The sequence below is a fragment of the Sus scrofa genome, chromosome X, assembly GCF_000003025.6.
Source record: "Sus scrofa isolate TJ Tabasco breed Duroc chromosome X, Sscrofa11.1, whole genome shotgun sequence".
NCBI classification, from domain to species: domain Eukaryota; kingdom Metazoa; phylum Chordata; class Mammalia; order Artiodactyla; family Suidae; genus Sus; species Sus scrofa.
The window spans coordinates 21,301,991-21,314,592 of NC_010461.5; the positions used below are offsets into that span (position 1 = coordinate 21,301,991).

Here is a 12,602-nt window from a genome sequence, read left to right on the forward strand (position 1 = left end):
CTGGCAAATGGAAAACAATTTAAAGAATTTATCTCTGTAAGGTGTCTGAACATTTTGAAAACATGAGAAGTGCTTTTTTTTCCTGATTGTAAAGTTAGTATATGATCATTATAAAAAACATGGACATGGCAGAAAGTTGTTAAAGACAAATCTCTGACCTGCTGGGGGGTTTTTACTATAAAGTAACATTTGCATTTATTTCCTTCTAGGTAATTTCTCCCCTTGGACTATACTGTACACACTTGGGTGGGTCAGGTTTTTTGGTCCAGCTTGTAGCACACAGAGTCACCTTGAATACTGGAAAGAAAGGTTATAATGCATTTCTCCCTTCCATAGATAGTACAGGTCTTGTCTAACTGGAAGTACTTTTTCACTGAACTATTCACATCATGTACCAGTATTTTATGCTTATGAATCATCCTATTTCTTTTTATTAGGGTTATGAGTTCTGTGGGATGACTAGAGAGGTAATTTTTCCCTAGTACCACCAGAATACTTTTGACAGACAGCCTTGAACAGAGAATAAAGCCAGTCTTTTAAATTTGCCTTTAATCCTGCTCACATATTCTGTTGATGTATTTTGAACATCTTTTATTTTCATAGCGAGCCATTTAAAAGAGAGATTAGCATTGACTTTTCCAGAGTGAATGGCAAATCCGTTCCTTTGTAGTGGCTTCCTTTTTTAACTGCTAATTTTCTTTTATGGTCTTATATAAATATTCAGTGTGTTGAAATTTTTATTTTTTTGAATAAAAAAATCTAAGTGAATCTTGTGGGACACAAATACACATGCACACACATGTGTGTGCTCAACATACATGCATACACTTCTTTAGTATAGTCTTTGTATGGTTTGGTGACCGAGGTCTGATATTCTTAAACAGTAAACCCTTTTGAGAGCTTTTTTTTTTTTTAATAAGACCACATCTCTCATTTTAGTATGAGATTAGCAAGAGATTTTTCTCCTCTCAATCACCATCCCTCTATGAACTGTCACAGAGAGAGAAAGTCTATCTTTCTTGTTTGCCAGTATGTGTATCTTTGAAGATCATTTCACCAATAGCATGGCCAGGATTCTACTGCAATGCGCAAAGAATGTGGTGGCAAAGTTTGAAAAACTTGGGCAATAATTACAGATAATTACACATGAGAGAAGAACTCAAATATGTCCTTAGGCCTTTGAGGTATAGATGGAAGATCTCCAATAGATTCTTTTATACCCCTGTAAGCCTTAGTGTCAGCTTGACTTACAAGTACCATTTTCTTTGGCTAGCATTTCCTCCTCTCTTGCTAGTGGTCCTTACTCATATAGTTTGCATCACCAAGAAAGAAATATCAAAAGACAAATGTTTGAATTCACATACTAATTTAGTGAAACTAGATGAAGACTCAAATGAATGTTTGTTTGATGCTAGTCTTTTAGGGTTGCCAAGCCATCTGCCTCATTCAGCAATGGTCTCATTATTTTTCAAGCTTATTCTGCATTTTGTTGATAGATTTATTTAATGGATTTTTCATTTGCTGTTTGCCAGTCTTTGCTTTTTCTTTCAGAAAGCACCCAACACAAGAAATGATCTATGATGGTCTTCCTGCATTCTAGTATGTCAGTAGGGGTGAGATGGAGTCAGTGGGAAGTCAAGATACCATTTTAGATGGACACATCTTTCAAGGAAGAGAGTTGACAGTTTGGTCTGGGAAAGAACCTTTCAAAGGTCATTCTGTTTAACGTGTGTGAGTAGTTGTAATAGCTGGTGAGTCCAATTCTTTGGAATAAGTCACTAACATCTAAGTGATATAATAGCTTTTTCAGCCCTGGGTCCTCTTGCAGCTTGGAGGTTAATATCTTACTGCCACATGAGCATTTAACTCAGTGCTGGTTGCAAGAATCAGAACAGTTACTTTGTCATCTGTGGGGGTCTTTAAAATATATTTTTATTGACATTTACTAACAGCCCATTTATTTCCAAAAAAGTATTAAGATAGGTAACATGGAGTAAAACTGAAAATCAGATTAATTACAAGAAAAGGATAATATCCCCAAAGTTACAGAGGATAATTTAAAATGAGTAGTTTCAAATTATGTAATTTGTGGCATAAATTTGGAGATTAGGAGTCTGTGTCAAACATTTCATAAACTTATTTCCAAAAGGATATTTTGATATAAATTGTTAAGATAGATTTAGTGACCTCATTAAAACCTTGTTTATAAGGTAGAAATAGAATATCATAAAGTGGGTAATGGCTTCCAGAAGGAGGAAGAGGTGTTCCTTCCTTCATTGCCTCCTCCTGGAGGGGGTCTTACAGGAAGTTATCTCTCCCTTTGCAGAAGGAAGTTTGAAATAGTAGTGAGTTCCCTGCCCTTTCCACTGTTTTCACTCTAAACAGTTTAGGGAGGCAAAGTTAATTGAAAATGGAAAGGCGCATTTTCTAGTTATTTTCTCTGAGTGCGATATTATTTTAGTTTAACAATGTTTGCCTCAAAATTAAGATATTTCTAGAGAACATTGAGTTTCTCCATCATCCACCTCTTAGGAGGTGTTAGGGAGGGAGAAGTACTTTTGGATTGAGAGACCTTTGGGGGAAAGATAGCCACTGATGGGTGTCCTGCAGATTGGGGCTGTGGATAGTCATAGATCATCATGAGGATAGACTGGGAAGCAGAGGAAAAAGGATGGCTTTTTATGAGGGCATGATGGAGACCAAAGGTAGAAGGAAAGGCAATTCAGAAAGAGAGAAGGAATGACCTCCAAGAAGAGTCTACTTTGCACTTTACCTCAGGCCTTGGAAATGGGTCGGAGCTGCAGTTACTCTTATGTGCAGCCCTCAGAATCTGCTCAGTGCAGCCCTTTGAATACACCCAGAGGGCCCACACCTTCACACTGTGAGGCAGATTAGCCAGGTGGTCAGTCACTCTCCATGTAACAGCTCAGAAAATAGGGGTGGCTCATACTCAGCCGCTTGTTGTCTGACTATGTTACCTGGAAATAGACCCTAGCAGTCTTTAAATTGGCAAAAGACCCTAAATTGGAAGATTGTCAGCAATCCACGTGCTACCTAGCCCTTTCCATTCGGGAGCCTCAGATGACCTGCTCAAGGCATTGTCACACTTAAACATCAGTGTTAAGAACTCAACACCTGATGGATGAGGAACATTAGAGTTTTGACAGAGATGGAATATCCTCAGTACCACTTACATCCTCTCAAGAAGAACCCTGCACAGGACCACCACTGAGAGTTCAGTGGGGGAGCTGTAGGGCTTATGACTTGTTGGGTGCCAACACCAGTGCCATGCTTTGAATATAGTTTGTGAATTTATAAGCACAATAGAGACTACACTGCTTAAGGCTGTGCTTGACTTGCCCCCTGTGTGGTTCTCTTTCTCATGTCGTGGCATTGTTTTTATCACCATTGCAGCTGGAAACATACACAGAGATTTATTTATTTTTTTAAATTTATTTATTTTTTTATTTTCCCACTGTACAGCAAGGGGATCAAGTTATCCTTACATGTATACATTACAATTACATTTTTTTCCCCACCCCTTGTTCTGTTGCAACATGAGTGTCTGGACATAGTTCTCAATGCTATTCAGCAGGATCTCCTTGTAAATCTATTCTAAGTTGTGTCTGATAAGCCCAAGCTCCCGTTCCCTCCCACTCCCTCCCCCTCCCATCAGGCAGCCACAAGTCTTTTCTCCAAGTCTATGATTTTCTTTTCTGAGGAGATGTTCATTTGTGCTGGATATTAGATTCCAGTTATAAGTGATATCATATGGTATTTGTCTTTGTCTTCTGGCTCATTTCACTCAGTATGAGATTCTCTAGTTCCATCCATGTTGCTGCAAATGGCATTATTTCATCCTTTTTTATGGCTGAGTAGTATTCCATTGTGTATATATACCACCTCTTCCGAATCCAGTCATCTGTTGATGGACATTTGGGTTGTTTCCACGTCCTGGCTATTGTGAATAGCACTGCAATGAACATGCGGGTGCATGTGTTTCTTTTAAGTAGAGTTTTGTCCGGATATATGCCCAAGAATGGGATTGTGGGGTCATATGGAAGTTCTATGTGTAGATTTCTAAGGTATCTCCAAACTGTTCTCCATAGTGGCTGTACCAGTTTACATTCCCACCAACAGTGCAGGAGGGTTCCCTTTTCTCCACACCCCCTCCAGCACTTGTTGTTTGTGGATTTATTAATGATGGCCATTCTGACTGGTGTGAGGTGATATCTCATGGTAGTTTTGATTTGCATTTCTCTTATAATCAACAATGTTGAGCATTTTTTCATGTGCTTGTTGGCCATCTGTATATCTTCCTTGGAGAACAGTCTATTCAGGTATTTTTCCCATTTTTCCATTGCTTGATTGGCTTTTTTGCTGTTGGGTTGTATAAGTTGTTTATATATTCTAGAGATTAAGCCCTTGTCGGTTGCATCATTTGAAACTATTTTCTCCCATTCTGAAAGTTGTCTTTTTGTTTTCTTTTTGGTTTCCTTTGTTGTGCAAAAGCTTTTCAGTTTGATTAGGTCCCATGGGTTTATTTTTGCTCTAATTTCTATTGCTTTGGGAGACTGACCTGAGAAAATATTCATGATGTTGATGTCAGAGAGTGTTTTGCTTATGTTTTCTTCTAGGAGTTTGATGGTGTCCTGTTGTATATTTAAGTCTTTCAGCCATTTGGAGTTTATTTTTGTGCATGGTGTGAGGGTGTGTTCTAGTTTCATTGCTTTGCATGCAGCTGTCCAGGTTTCCCAGCAATGCTTGCTGAATAGACTTTCTTTTTCCCATTTTATGTTCTTGCCTCCCTTGTCAAAGATGAATTGACCATAGGTGTCAGGGTTTATTTCTGGGCTCTCTATTCTGTTCCATTGGTCTGTCTGTCTGTTTTGATACCAGTACCACACTGTTTTGATGACTGGCTTTGTAGTATTTCTTGAAGTCTGGAAGGGTTATGCCTCCTGCTTGGTTTTTGTTTCTCAGAATTGCTTTGGCGATTCTGGGTCTTTTGTGGTTCCATATAAATTTTTGGATTGTTTGTTCTAGTTCTGATACACAGAGATTTAAAAGTTTCCTGAGTTGGAGTTCCCATTGTAGTGCAGCAGAAACAAATTTGACTAGTAACCATGAGGTTGCGGGTTCAATCCCTAGCCTTGCTCAGTGGGTTAAGGATCCTGTGTTGCTGTGGCTGTGGTATAGGCTGGCAGCTGTGGCTCCGATTCGACCCCTAGCCTGGGAACCTCCACATGCCACTGATACAGCCCCCAAAAGACAAAAGACAAAAAATAAAAAAATAAAAGTTTCCTGAGTTTAAGGGAAGAATAAAGGTTGTCACTTGGGGGATTGTAAAAAAAAATATCAAAGTAAAGCAGGTGTCATAACTCATAAGTCCTAAGCAGTGTGCTAGGGACCGAAAATAGACTGTATTTATCCTCAGGTGACCCAGTTTTCCATATAATTTGTGTTCAGTTCTGGAACTTTATATAAATACAAATAAATATATACATACATACATGGTCTTAGCCCCCTATATATTTATGGAGTCAGGACAGAAGTATATTACAAACAGAGTAAAAAATAAATTAAAAAGATTGGAGGATTTCAGAATATTTCTGCTTCATGTCTATCTTATATTCGGATATATATTCATAATTCTATATCCTGAGATGGTAGAGTGAGGAAGAAAGCCCTGCTAGAACACTGTACTCTTGTCTAGAACAAATCTCTAGAATCTTTGGCTCTTTAACTGAAAAAAATCAGGATTTAGTCATACATCCTATCAGGATTTAGTCGTACATCTTATTAGGATTTACTTCTGATAGGCATCTGAGAATTTTTCTGAAGAAGATATGCTTGACTAAGGATATTGGCCATTTACCACTGGGTCAAATTCAGTTTTGCTGGGTGAAAAACAGGTTTTAGCCCAATGGCCAAAGGTAATTGCATTCTTCTTCTCCCCCCCACCCCTTTTTAGGGCTGCACCCATGGCATATGGAAGTTCCCAGGCTAGGGGTGAAATCAGAGCTATAGCTGCTGGCCTATGCCACAGCCACAGCAACACGGGGTCCGAGCCGTGTCTGTGATCTATGCTGCAGCTTGGGGCAACATTGGATCCTTAATCCACTGAGCAAGGCCAGGGATTGAACCCGTGTACTCATGGATACAAGTCAGGTTCTTAAACTCACTGAGCCACAATGGGAACTCTGGAAACTGCATTCTTGAGGAAATAAGAATCATTCTATATGACAATGTGGTTCTTAGGGAACATGGAGGGGGCTTTAGAAAGTGACAGTCAGATAGATTCATAGACTGTTCACATATCAAGGATTTTAGAAGTTGTTAATCTACAGGCCTTTAGTAAATACTTTGGTCCTTGTTATTTTTAGTTTGCTTTCTTCATTTCATTCTTTCTGGGGTGTATTCTCTGTCCCTCTCTGGCCTGACCTGAGTCCTGGAGGGTGACACCATCACCTAAGTTCCCTTTCCGGCTAGCCTGTTGGGTTTAGCCACTGGCAGACACCAGGAGGAAATTGGGGTGGGGAGGAAAGAAATGGTGTTTCCAAGTTTTGGGGTGTGATTTTGTCTTTGGGTCATTCTTTCATAATCACAGCCCCTTCCAGGAAAATCTTTCCTTAACAGCTTCTTATCTCACTGGGTCCCTGTAACACCTTCACCTCCTTCTCTTGCATCTTTAGGTTTAAGGGTGGAGACAACTTCCCATTGTTGCTACTGCCTCGGTGTTTCAACAGTCCTTATTGATTCTCTTCACCCTTCCAACACTTTGGAAGTCTCTTGAGCTTTCAGACTTGACTTTTTTCCTGCTGAGACTTTGACAGATCTAAATGTGAAGTAACTTGTTTAGACCATCTTGTGAATTAGTGGCAGATTGGGTAAGTGTCTACCCAGGACTCCTTATTTTCTTGTCTAGTGCCCTTTGTGACATCCCTGCCTGTTTGATCTCTTTCAAGAAGCTTTTGGAGGAAAGGAGAGCAGACACGAATGCATTTTTTAATTCGGACTGGTGGGGCTAGTGCTTCTGTCCATGGTACTAGAGCTTTGCAAGTAGGGACATACTCTGAAGAGTCCTGTCTGCTTCAGCCCCAAATTGCATTTAATTCCAGCCCAGATGTAACAGAAGAGAATGTGGCATAAGCAAGGATGGTGAAACAGGAAAATTTATCAGGATGAGAGACAAAGTTGTTTACCACTGTAGAGGAATGCCTTGAGTTCTTTTTTCTCCCTAGATTTTGTTCAGTATTAAAAATTTAGGGTATGGTTTATATCTAGTAAAATTCACTCTTGTGTGAGTTTTGACTCTGCTCTGTGAGTTTTAACAAATGCAAGCAGTCATATAACCTCCATCACAATCAAGATATAAAATAGATCCATCACTCTAAATAATTCCACCCAGCTGCCTGATTGTAGTTAGCCCCTTCCCATACCTTTAGCCCCTGTCAGCCACTGATCTGTTTTCCATCCTTATAGTTTTACCTTATTAAGAATGTAATTATAAATGGAATAATACAATATATAGCCTTTGAATCTGACTTCTTTCACTCAGCATAAAGCTTATGAAACCCATCTGGAGTGTTTGCATATCTTGGTAGCTGGCTCCATTTTATTACTGACTAGTATTCCATTCTATTTATGTACCAGTGTATTTACCCATTCCACATTTCCCAGTAGAGGTGAATTTTGGTTGTTTCCAGTTTTTGTATATTATGAATAAAGGTGCTGTAAATAGTCATGCACAGGTTTTTATGAAATCATAAATTTTCATTTCATTTAGGAGTGAAATTGCTGGGTTATGTGGTAAGTGTATACCTAACTTTATAAGAAAGTGCCAGACTCTTTCCCAAAATATCTGTACCATTTTGCACCCCCACAATTCTGTAACTTTTATTTACAAAGAACATCAGACATTAGAACCATATGAATATTTTCTCAAAATACAGTTTAAACATAAATGATTTGACAAAACAAGCTCTCTTATTTTCTTTACTTACAGTGCTCTGCAAGTACTGAAATGAGTTCTCCAAACCTCATAACCTTACTTATTAGGTTCATCCCTTTGGAAAGACAACTCCACATACTGAAAGCAGACTCTTTGGGCCACCAGGATAAGGCAAGTGATGAGTAGGCTGAAGAACACCTGAGGAGCCTTTGAAAATGAACACCTACTTTCTTTTTTTTTTTTCTTTTTGGATGCACCATGGTGGCATATGGAAGTTCCCAGGCCAGGGACTGAATCTGAGCTGCAGCAGCTGTGACCTACACCGCAGCTGTGGCAATGCTGGATCCTTAACCTGTTTCGCCACAGTAGGAACTCCTGCTTTCCCTCTTTTAACAAAAGTGGCCTAATCACTAGGAATACATAAAACTTTGGATTCTCTTTCTTATTACTGTGAGAAATAGGAAAGACACAGAATATGGAAATTGATGATAGTAAGACGAGGAATCTTCTCCCTTGTCATTTGTCTGTGGCTGAGTTTTAGGATGTTTTCCAGTGCTTGGAACGGAGTTAGTGCCCAACTTCTCTGTTTCTTGGTTTGGAACAGCCTATTTATTTTGCTATTGTTGAGCTCCAAGCACAGAGAAATGGATAGTGCACGTTAACAACAACCTAGCAATCTTCCCTTCCTGTGACCTGCCGCTGCTGCCTATGTAGGGGGTAGTTGCCTAGTAGATGTGAATAATTGATTTTTCAGCTGGCACCCCAGAGTCAGTCATTTTCATCAGTCAGCGGGTGAGGACATTCTATAGCTTCTGACTGTCCCTGGCTCTGAGCATGTGACATCTTTGCTTAAGAAGGCCCATGATGCAGTGACTGTTAATTGCCTGTGCTTATGAAGTGAGTTTTCCTGGACTCTCATCCTGTCTTCTTAAATCCATATGAAAGTATCTATTACTGAGTTGATTTTTTTCTCTTTATTGATTGACTCATAAGCTTTAGGGAGCTGTGATTTATCATCTCTATCATTATATTCAACTATCAGATACAAGTGATTAAAAAGCCAAACAGGTAGGGGATATGGTGTTGGAGGCCGTGAGGTAATGACCCTAGGGTAGTTCTGAACATCAAATAGCCCTTATTGTGTTACAGTAAGTGTTCGCCTCATGTTTATAGCAAAATGTCACATAGGTGTTTTCTGAGATGGGGAACAGAAAAGTCTTCTTGCTTGTAGGTTTTACTGAAGGGAATTACTTTAGGGCCTGGAAAGTGTTTCGTTGCTCTAAATTTCTAGAAAGAAGATGATTGGCTTTTTAAAATTATAGAAGTGATACATGAAATATATCAAGAGTTATATGAAAACTAAAGTATGACATTATAAAGATTTAAAAAAACCTCCATGATCAGAGATGTGTGATCTATGTATACACAGATTTTTTTGTGTTTGTATGCATTTAATTTAATTTATTTTTTATTACTCAATGAATTTTATTACATTTATAGTTGTACAACAATCATCACAACCAAATTTTATAGCATTTCCATCCCAAACCCTCAGTGCACCCCCCACCCCACAACCTGTTTCCTTTGGAAACTAAGTTTTTCAAAGTCTGTGAGTCAGTATCTGTTCTGCAAAGAAGTTCATTGTGTCCTTTTTTTTAGATTCCATATATAAGTGATAGTGTTTGATGTTGGTGTCTCACTGTCTCATTGACTTCACTTAGCATGATAATTTCTAGGTCCATCCATGTTGCTGCAAATGCCATTATTTCTTTCCTTTTAATGGCTGAGTAATATTCCATTGTATATATGTACCACCTCTTCTTTAGCTACTGCTCTGTCAATGGACATTTAGGTTGTTTCCATGTCTTGGCTATTGTATAGAGTGCTGCAATGAACATTGGAGTACGTGTGTCTTTTCGAGTCATGGTTTTCTCTGGATAGATGCCCAGGAGTGGGATTGCTGGATCAAATGGTAGTTCTGTTTTTAGTTTTCTGAGGAATCTCTATATTGTTTTCCACAGTGGTTACACCAATGTACATTCCCACCAACAGTGTAACAGGGTCCTTTTTCTCCACATCCTCTCCAGCACTTACTGTTTGTAGACTTTTGGATGATGGCCATTCTGGTTGGTGTAAGATGGTACCTCATAGTGGTTTTGATTTGCATTTCTCTACTAATGAGTGATGTTGAACATCTTTTCACATGTTTTTTGGCCATCTGTATGTCTTCTCTGGAGAATTGTCTGTTTAGATCTTCTGCCCATTTTTGGATGGGGTTGTTTGTTTTTTTGGTATTGAGCTGTAGGAGGTGTTTATAAATTTTGGAGATTGATCCCTTGTCAGTTGCTTCATATGCAAATATTTTCTCCCATTCTGTGTGCTGTCTTTTCATTTTGATTAGGGTTTTCTTTGCTGTGCAGAAAATTTTAAGTTTAATTAAGTTCCATTTGTTTATTTTTGTTTTTATTGTCATAACTATAGGAGGTGGATCTGAGAAGATACTGCTGTGGTTTATGTCGGAAAGTGTTTGGCCTATGTTTTCCTCTAAGAGTTTTATTGTGTCTGGTCTTATATTTATGTCTTTAATCCATTTTGAGTTTATTTTTGTGTATGGTGTTAGGAAGTGTTCTAATTTCATTCTTTTCCATGTGGCTGTCCAGTTTTCCCAGCACCCCTTATTAAAGCGGCTGTCTTTTCTCCATTGTATAGTCTTGCCTTTTTTTGTCATAGATTAGATGACTGTGCATGGGGTTAATTTTAGGCTTTCTATCGTGTTGCACTGATTTATATTTCTGTCTTTGTGCCAGTACCATATGGTTTTGATGACTGTTGCTTTGTAGTATAGTCTGAAGTCTGGGAGCCTGATTCCTCCAGCTCTGTTTTTCTTTTTCAGGATGTCTTTGGCTATTCTGGGTATTTTGTGTTTCCAAACAAACTTTAAAATATTTTGTTCTAGTTTTGTGAAAAATGTCTTTGGTACTTTGATAGGGATTGCATTGAATCTGTAGATTGCCTTGGGTAGTATAGTCATTTTGACAATATTGACTCTTCCAATCCAAGAGCATGATATGTCTTTCCATATGTTTGTGTCATCTTTGATTTCTTTCATCAGAGTCTTATAGTTTTCAGAGTACAGGTCTTTTGTCTCTTTAGGTGGGTTTATTCCTAAGTATTTTATTGTTTTTGATGTGATGGTAAATGGGGTTGTTTCCCTAATTTGTCTTTCTGATCTTTTGTTGTTACTATATAAAAATGCAGTCAATTTCTGTGTATTAATTTTATATCTTGTGACTTTGCCAAATTCATTGATGAGCTCTAACAGTTTTCTGGTAGAGTCTTTAGGATTCTCTAAGTATAGTATCATGTCACCTGCAAATAGTGGTAGTTTTACTTCTTCCTTTCCAATTTGGATTCCTTTTATCTCTTTTTCTTCTCTGATCACCAAGGCTACGACTTCCAAAACTATGTTGAATAGTAGTAGTGAGCAGACATCCTTGTCTTGTTCCTGATCTCAGCGGGAATTCTTTCAGCTTTTTGCCATTGAGAATGATGTTCACTGTGGGTCTGTCATATATGGCTTTTATTATGTTGAGGTAGATTCCCTGTATGCCCACTTTCTGAAGGGTTTTTCATCAGAAATGGGTGTTGGATTTTGTCAAAGGCTTTTTCTGCATCTATTGAGAGGATCATATGGTTTTTATTCTTCAGTTTGTTAATGTGGTGTATCACACTGATCGATTTGCAGATATTGAAGAACCCTTGCATCCCTGGGACAAATCCCACTTGATCATGATGTACAATCCTTTTAGTGTATTGTTGGATTTGGTTTGCTAGTATTTTGTTGAGGATTTTTGCATCTATGTTCATCAGTGAGATTGGCCTTTAATGTTCATTCTTTAAATAGTTTTGTAAACCTACTGTTTCCATTAACAGTATGTTGTAACCCTCTTTCTGTGTCAGGAGATGGAAATATGCATCATTGTTTTTAAAAGCTAAATAGTATCCCATTTATGGAGGGATCATAGCATATGAACAATGCTACAGTAAATTTCTTTAACCTACATATTCATGTGCTTGTCTGATTATTTCTTTGCTGGTTACTATTAATAAAATTGCTAGATCAAACCATGTGTATGTTTGAATGGTTGAATGGTGTATATATATCCAAATTATTCTTCAGGAACATGTGACACTTAACCTTCCTACCAGCAATAATCCATTGGTATTATCATTCTTTTTGTTTTTGTTGAACTGGCCAAGAAAGAAATGGTATCTCATTAGAGTTCTTATGATTCCTAGTGAGGATGAACATTTTTTATATTTTATGGGTCACTTTCCTTTTCCTTTTGTGAATTGTCTGTCCATAGCTTTTGTCTGTAGAAAGCTATTTTTATTTTTTTGCATCTTTTTTATTTGCAAGAGTTCTTAACATATCAGTGATATTAACCCTTTGTCATATTTATTTTGCTCATGTTTTCCAGGTTTTCTGTAGAGCATAGTGATTTAGAATTTAAACCCTGCAGCCAATACTGCTTGCTTGCAAATACTAGCTCTGCTACATACTACCTGACTTTGGCATCTCATATAACTATTCTCTTCCTTAGTTTGTTAACCTAAAAGTGGGGGAAGGGGCTGTTATAAGGATCAA

General features: G+C 38.1%; 1 long non-coding RNA gene across 1 annotated transcript in view; it reads left to right on the plus strand.

Moving 5' to 3' along the window:
* The window catches only part of LOC110257768, a 160,461-nt gene that overhangs the window by 79,496 nt on the left and 68,363 nt on the right, over nt 1-12,602 (plus strand). The gene's annotated exons all lie outside the window — the stretch shown is intronic.